The 8,892-nt window shown below is 37.3% G+C and overlaps 1 pseudogene; it reads right to left on the bottom strand.

The window, feature by feature from the left end:
- LOC110316843 overlaps positions 1-8,892 on the bottom strand; it is a 117,945-nt pseudogene that overhangs the window by 91,577 nt on the left and 17,476 nt on the right.

Raw genomic sequence — 8,892 nt, 5'->3', positions numbered from 1 at the left:
ATGGAAAAACTGCCCCACCCAGGGGTCCATTCCATAATCAGTCACCAAATGCAGCCACTATTGCATACACCAGCAAGATTTTGATGAGAGGACCCTGATATAGCTGTCTCTTGTGAGGCTATGCCAGTGTCTGACAAACACAGAAGTGGATGCTCACAGTCAACTATCAGATGGAACACAGGGTCCCCAATACAGGAGCTAGAAAAAGTACCCAGGGAACTGAAGGGGTCTGCAACCCTATAGGTGGAACAACAATATGAACTAACCAGCACCCCCAAAGCTAGCTGCATGTGTAGCAGAAGATAGTCTAGTCAGCCATCATTGGGAAGAGAGGCCCCTTGGTCTTTCAAACTTTATATGCCCCAGTACAGGAGAATACCAGGGCCAAGAAGGGGAAGTGGGGGGGGTAGGGGAGGGGGGATATAGGGGACTTTGAGGATAGCATTTAAAATGTAAATGAAGTAAATACCTAATAAAAATTGGAAAGAAAAAAAAAGAAATACACCCCATGTTTAAATCGGACCTGAATGCTGTATCTGAAGACTTGGAGTTGGTAAATACAAGATGTGTGTGTGTGTGTGTGTAAGGGAGAGAGAGAGAGAGAGAGAGAGAGAGAGAGAGAGAGAGAGAGAGAGAGAGAGAGGTGTATTAGCATAAGGCAGAAGAAACCATCAGACCCATAGTGCTGTAGTTACTGGCAATTGTGAGTTATCAACAAGGGTGCTGGCAACTACTCAGTTACTTTGGAAAACCTTCAGATCCCCTTAACAACAGTTCCACCTCCCCACACTTGCTTTTTCTTTTTCTTACGTTTTTCTATTATACTTCAATATTGAGGAATTTGAATTTTACTTTAACATCATATTACTATATACAAGTATATATTTATATAATATGTTATATACATATATAATATCTTAAAAAATTCTTGGAAATGAAGAGGAACACTTAAAAATGAGGGTTAAGTAGAATTTAATTATAAAGGCACACTGAAAATAGAAAATAAATTAAAATTGCTAACTTCCTCATTCCCATCTAGGCTTTCAAAATAAGGTGGCCACAACCCAAGTCATGATATAATAAAGCCCTGAAAGCTACTGAGATAGTGAGTGGCCCTTCAGGTGTTCTGCTTTTGCTAGCTTAGGATTTTACTGTAGCCATTATCTTTCTATTCTTCCATGATTGCCTTCGATCTTGGCTGACTCTAGATTGAGACGCGCATTAATGTGGCCATTGCATTATCTCTTCTTATCACTGTTTCCAAACAATATGATGTGTTTTGTTTCAATGAAGCCTGTGACTGACCCCAAATCAAAACTTGAGGAGTTCATTTGCTTGGGGTCTCAGGGCACAAACCTGTGCTTTACCGGAATCCTGTTTACTCATGAGTTTATCACTCTTGTAAATGAGGTATGGTGATGCACATGGGAAGAGTTCTCAAAACTCCAAGTTGTTCCTGCTACACATGTTGGTTTTCCAGTGTCTTAAGTTACTTATACATTGCAATGAATGTTCATAGAACACATTTCAATAGCACTGACTCTAAAGGCAAATGTTCCACCTCTTGTTTGAGGGCTGCATAATGTTCTCTTGACTTCCTATGATGCTTATTATCATTATGGTCTGGACCAGTGGTTTCATACTTCTCCTCCTGCACATATATCACTGGGCATTGCAGCATTTTCTCATCCCCAATCAGGACTACTGAAACTGTCCTGAGATCAGAAGACCCACACCATGCTGATGCTGGTATATGCCTTATATTCCTTTGTACTTGCATTTTGTTTCATAACGTGTGTGTGTGTGTGTGTGTGTGTGTGTGTGTGTGTACTCTCCTTCGTAACTGAGGCATGTTAGTGAAGACTGGCTAGAAGCTTCTCCACAATTACACCATTATTTTTCATCTTAGGAATTTTTTGTTGTTGTTTTGTTTTGTTTTCTTTTGTTTTTTGAGACAAGGTTTCTCTGTGTAGCACTGACTCTCCTGGAATTCACTCTGTAGACCAGGCTTGCCTCGAACTCAGAAATCTGCCTGCCTCTACCTTCCAAGTGCTGGGATTAAAGGTGTGTGCCACCAAGCCCTGCTTCATCTTAGGAATTTTAATAATCATATTTCTCTACTCTCCAGCTGTTGAAAAACCACAGTCAAACACAGTTTACTAACAGCCATCAAAACTCTACTCAGTAAAAATATGTTAAGCACTTTCTCTATGAATTGGAACTATGAAAGTTGAGGCAGAAGGATTGCCATGCAATCAATGGTAGGTCAAAGTATCGATTGAGATCTATACTGAATCTATAAGAGAGATAAGATCTAGTCTACTCCCACCTCCTAAAAATATGAAGGAAAGAAAGAAAGAAAGAAAGAAAGAAAGAAAGAAAGAAAGAAAGAAAGAAAGAAAGAAAGAGAGAGAGAAAGAGAGAGAGAATGAGAGAGAGCGAGAGAGCGAGAGAGCGAGAGAGTGAGAGAGAGAGAGAGCGAGAGAGCGAGAGAGCGAGAGAGAGAGAGAGAAAGTGATTCATCACAAAAATTTAGAATCATTTTAGAAAGAAAATGCATTATTCTTTCTGAATGATAGGATGATATATACTACAAAATATCCATGTTCTTCAAAATCTTTTGCATCTACCAATGGTGTTGTCAAAACAAACTTATTTTTCTTATTTGAAGAGTGTCTTCAGATTTTATCTCAAATGTAAGAGGCTAATCACCCATATATTTTAGTATGTAATTTTCAGTTAGCAGACATAATTTACAATGGAAACTGGGAGGTGTACTTTTCCAGTAAAAATGTGTTAGAACAATAAACAATGTTTTCCTACTTAAAATATAACATTACGTCCTTATCTCAGCATCCAAGTAGTCTTTATACTTACTGTCATGCCTATGTTAAGTATTTAATGTCATTATAATAGTCTAATAAATATCTATCCTACAGTTTTGTCCTGTTCCACCTGTCAACCAAACTCACCTAAAATCCTCCTAAAATGTGTGTGTGTGTGTGTGTGTGTGTGTATATATATAATCATATTTGTGTGGAAAAAGTAGATAATTGATCTCAAGGAAATAAGAAAAAAAGTATATTCTGGAGCTAAACATGAATGTCTATGATCCAGGAAAACAGGTCTAGGCTATGCCTAACACTATGTTTCAAGAAGGTAACAGGTTCATGAATTTCTTAATGTTACACAACAAAGAAAGTTATTAATTGAAGCTGTTTTGTACTTGTCTTTGCATGTAAATATGTAAATGTGTTATAGATATGTGTGCAGAATAGTGTATAAGAACAATGTCTGTATCTTGCTCTATTACTTTCCACCGTATTCTTTAAGGCAGGTTCTCTTACTAAAGTTCAATTTAGGTCAGTCAGGCCCAGTGACTCTCCTATCTTCACCTTCTTTGGCTCTTTGCTACAGGAATGTGCTCAGCAACCGCTAACTTTTAATCAGAGTCCTGGGGACTTAAATTCAGAACCTCATGTTTATGTAGAAAGCACACTTACTATTTCTACAGCCCAAATTTTTCTACACTGATAGAAATATTTGGTAGGTAGCTTACATCAAAGCAATGAAATCTCGGCTGCAGGCTTCAGATGGTATTTGATGACATTCTTACCCTCTGGGTTGGTAGATGCTATAAATCTCTTTCTATCTACCTAAACGATGATTGTAAGAGTCACAATAAGTAATGCTATGTTAAACACAGATATGGACAAGCAACTGGTATTTAAGTAGGGAATTTTTGGCCTTGCTTGTCTATCTCTGTGTCTATAACATTCCAGTTCTCCTTACTCTCTGATATTTTACTTCTACTGTCTTTTTTGAAGCATGTTCAAGACGGATTCAACTTCTTTTCTAGAAATTTCAGTTTGCACAAAAAGAGCCAAAGAAAACCTTCAGTGTACACATATAGATGCAAAGACACATGCACAGAGAAGAGTCCCATAAAAACATAAAATTATAATTCATAATAGATAGGCAAAAGACCTGTAAGGTAAATAATTCCCAGAGAAAGGTTGATTCAGAAAACCTGCAACAAAAACTATTGGGTTTCTCTTGTGTTATTCATCTACTGTTGGGCATGGCACCTGCCCTTGTGTGTATTGTACATGCAGTGATACTCAGTTGGAGAAATATAAATCTTTCTTCGAAAGTGGTTATGAATTAGATATAGCTTCAGGGTTAAGCATATCGGCTTATGTCAATTTCTCTTCTCAGCACTGGGATGCCATCTGGCTGTGCAGGCCCTGTGCACACTGCCACAGTTCCTGTGAGTTCATATGTAAATCCTTCCCACTAAATGACACTCTTTCATTGGTATCCTTCATCCTTGTGTCTCTTACACACGTTCTACCTCCTCTTCCTCAAAGATTGCTGAGCTCTGAAAGGAGCGATTTGATGGAGACATCCCATTTTAGGACTAAATGTTTTGAGATCTCTCATTCTCATTTTCCAGTTGTCGGTCCCTGTATTTGTTTCCATGTCCTGAGCATAGGGGCATCTCTGAAGATGATAGAGCAAGGCATTGCAATAAAAACATCTCATCTTGACATTCTGCTATACTCATAGATCAGTAACTTGCTCACACATTATTTTGTTGTAAAACATTTTTTTTTTGCTACTCCAAAATGATTTCCATTAAACTTTCCTAAACTTTTGGAGTTGTTAGTATAAGAGCACCATTTATCTTCACTCATCTCTCTCCCTGCCTTCTAGTCAATCTCCTGTAATTCACTATAGTTAACAGGCCCATTCTTTAATGAGTATGTTACTCTTTGTTTTAGATACTTTTAATTGTTTGGGAAAATAATGTAAGAGTTGAACTTTATTTCTACCTCTAGAATGACAACAGAGACCGCTAATTAGTGAGCCAGTAGCGGTAACTAAAGATTTTCTAATAAATAACCAATTATTCAAGTTAAATGTTACATATTCCAGGAAATTTGCTTTATATTACACATTTAAACTCAGTGTCTTAGTAGGAGACATGAACATTCTTGGTTGCTAATATAATTCTGGCTTGACTACACCAACCTTAGAGCCATTTTTATTGCTCTTCTCAGATTCTGGCATTTTCTGTCTTGGTAATTGGTAGACATATTTCGACTAATGATTGTTGCCTCTGAGGAGATAGATTCAGTATGAATACTGAAGTGCCAAATGTTTAGAGCTTGCCCACACTCTCAGTCAGACATCTGTAGGCCCAACTGAAGACTTAGTGTGTTTGGTCTTCAAGCATATGGAAAGTGATAAGCAGGCTTATGATAAAGGTAGATAAAGGTATTATCTACAACACAAATAGTGAGAGACTACTCATCGATTGTGTCCCGGTGACAACATCCAAATTCACATTTTTAAAGTCATATCAGAATAAATTAATGGGAGAATTTATTTATCCTTTGCATGTTATATCAGCACCTACTTATGATTTAGATACCTATTTATTTATCTAACTATTTACTTATTTGTTTGTTTAATATATGTGTACCTTTGGTATGCTTATGGAGGGAAAAGTGCAACTTGCAATAATTAGTTCTCTTACTTCATGTGGGTCCTCAAAACCAAACTCAGTTTACCAAACCTTGGCAGCAAGTTGAACTGATCCACGTGAGAAAGTTTCAGGTCACTATGTTTATTAGGCCAACTAAGAGTATGAGGATTACATTACTTGTAGTTAACAGCCAAGAGTAGACCAGTCCTTCAAAAGAGGCTCACTGCTGATATTCAGGGCACAACATTTTTAAAGACAAATCCCACAAAGACATCAATGAAGATAATTGTCAGAACGACCTTGCATCTTTTCTTTTAGCAGAGCATGATAGTTATTTCAATCACAACATTACAGTATGTATTGATATATACTTTTATTATCTTTTTCGGTTGTTTTAGTTTAGGAATGGTTAGGCCAAGGCCTGATACTTTTCTAAGCAGACACAAAATGGCCCCAGGACAGATCAAAGTAACCTTAGTCACTTCAATGTAGAATTCAGTGTTGATTTGAAATACTCACACAGAGAGAGGGGGGAGGGAGGGAGGGAGGGAGAGAGAGAGAGAGAATAGGCATATGGAGAGAGAGAGAGAGAGAGAGAGAGAGAGAGAGAGAGAGAGAGAGAGAGTCATGAGAGTCATACACCTAAGATTCTCTTTGGGAAATTAACAAAATAAACTAAGTTTGGGAAACATGCCTTAGGAGAAACAGAGGTTAGTTAGATTGATTAATTTCATTTTAGTTTCATAAGTAGCAATAGTAGTTCTCTCTGATAGGTAAAATTTAGCTTAAAATTCTGTAGCAAATATGTTAAATCTTGAAGTAATTCTATGTACTGTGAGGGAATTAACTCTGATATCAGAGCTGTGCTATAATCAAAGTTTCTTATTGTGGTCTTTGTATCTTGAGTTTCGGTTAGTGTGTCTTGAGTGTACTACTCACCAAGTTTTCAAGAATGAATACAATCTCACCTTATTTGAATTTTCTAGATCTTGTTTGAACTGCCTAAATGTTCATGTTTTTTTTGTCTCTGTGCTTTAGGAAACGGCTAAGAAATTGAACATTAGATTTTAAATGTATTAACTTCAAGCAATACATATACTTTCTTCTCACAAGTTAATGGTCAGAGCCAACCTGGCAGGTGCATCTTCCCTTGAAGTAGCTACCAAGTAATATTTGATGCATTAGACCCTTGTTTCTACCACAAACTACTACACTCTTGGTTTACAGCAACATGTGTTTTGAAAATACCACAGGAAGTCATAAATCCCTAGATAATGGTTTAGAGTTTCACTCCTTCTGGAGGATCCAGGGAAAGTACGCAGGCTTTTTAGTTTCACAGATAGTCCTTATGCATTGCATTCCCATACTATCTACAGTGTTCCCCTCTAGCCTTTTTTTTTTTTTAACTCTGATTAATTTCTCTACCTTCTAGCCTCTTATTTCCCTCATGATGAACCCTATGATCATATTGCTATTTTTCTATAAGGCACAAAGACTGCTGAATCTGTACATTTCCTTTGCTTTGTAAGGTACTGTGTCATTGACTCTTGAAATTGGAATGTCTGCATGCTGGAAAGAGGAGCATAGTTTTATCTACCAATCTTGATGGGAAATGGGAAAGAATTTCCACTACTCAATTAGAGCCATATAGAGATAGCTATGGATATATACCAATGATTTAGCATCTGCCTGGGATACACATGGCCCTGGTTTTGATGACAGTATAGAGAAAAATTATAGGTAAGGCAACAATAATTAAAATTATTTTCATATTGTTAATGTACTCACTGCACAAGTCAATGAAGAAATTAATAACAAATACTTTGAAAGAACCAGGAAATAGGAAGAAAAAAGAAGGGATAGAAGGGAACACTGTGTGTGTCTTTTCCAGTAAGCGAAGATGAAGATTAGGTTGAAACTGTAAAGCAAAACTTGAAATTGCAGACAGAAATGAATAATGCAAATTGAAGGTATATTGTAGGAGCTAAATAAAGCGATGGAACAATACATCGAAGTCAATTGAATACAGAATAATATTAATTAAATATCTATAAGCTGGAGAGCAGAGCTTATATCTTACATAGCTCACACTATTGGCTATTACATCCAATTCCATCATCAATCCCGTTTCTCTCTAGGGTCCAAGAAATTCCAGAAGTAAAAAACTTGAGTGTAGAAAACTTGAGTTTTCTTATTCACTAATACCTGGTGGCATATTAGGTCAGACATATGCTATAACTTACTGTCAAAATAATGAAAGTTGCATAGTGTTTTATAGCAGAGAAAGGTTACTTATTGTTCCTTGTATATATTTAGTGCACAAGGTAAGTGAGGAAAGGTTAATGAAATGCTGTCAACAGAAGGAATTTGGATGAGTGCTATTTTTATTCACAAGATTCTAACTAATTAGAGACACCACCAAATTTCCTAGCCTTTGACTTGGTATTTAACCAACAGAGAAAGTAAACTAGAGGAACATAAATAGCTTTACTTAAAGAGCTCAATTCTACTGTGTGCTGATATTACCGTGCACATAATAGCTGTGATTACACTACTAATGACTATGTGAGGGTAGCCTTTTTAAATTTTGAAGAAGACATTTACATGGGACATATTGAAAATCGTTCTCAGAACTGTTGAGATGACTCACTATATGTCCGGGTGCTTGCCACCAAGACAGACAACCTGAGTTTGATGCCCAGGGCCTACATGGCAGAAGGAGAAGGCCCACTCCTCTAAGTTGTTCTCTGATATTTACACATTTCATGATGTAGTGGTAAGTTTTGTCTGCACTGCTTTGAGTTCCTGGGCTTGTTCTGTTGTCTGCCACCTGCCCAGGGACTCTTACAATCCACTGATCTCACACACACACACACACACACACACACACACACACACACACACAGGCTTACTTTTGAACGCATTAGCTACATTCAAGGCTGGACAGTCTTAAACCTTCCCCTGTTACTCTAGGCCCAATTGGGGAAGCGGGATTAGCTACTTACCTGAATTCTTACATAGTTGATTGACTTTATCTCTGGCTGTGTGCTCCCTTCTTCTTCCCCCTAGACCAGGTGATTCTTGCTGAGTCCTATACACACAATTCTTAAGTGATCTATCCTGTGCCCAGCCATTGACTGCTGACATCTCTATTGATAGATTGAAAGCCAATTGAGGACAAGAAACTTCAGTGTCTGGACACAAAGATTCAAAGCATAATCAGCACTCCTCTACACCATGTCACAATCATACCCAAACTTAAAAATACAGATATACAAAATAAATGGAAAAATAAAATAAAACCCCTCATGTCTCTTATTTATTTCATCTCAGTGTCATTTTGTTGCTGTTGTTGCTGCTGGTAGGTTTGTTTGTTTGTTTGTTTGTTTGCTTTCTTTGAT

Source organism: Mus pahari, chromosome 2 (genome assembly GCF_900095145.1).
Source record: "Mus pahari chromosome 2, PAHARI_EIJ_v1.1, whole genome shotgun sequence".
Taxonomy (NCBI): Eukaryota; Metazoa; Chordata; class Mammalia; order Rodentia; family Muridae; genus Mus; species Mus pahari.
The sequence above is the reverse complement of the archived record's forward strand: the minus strand, read 5'-3'. Positions and strand labels throughout refer to the sequence as shown.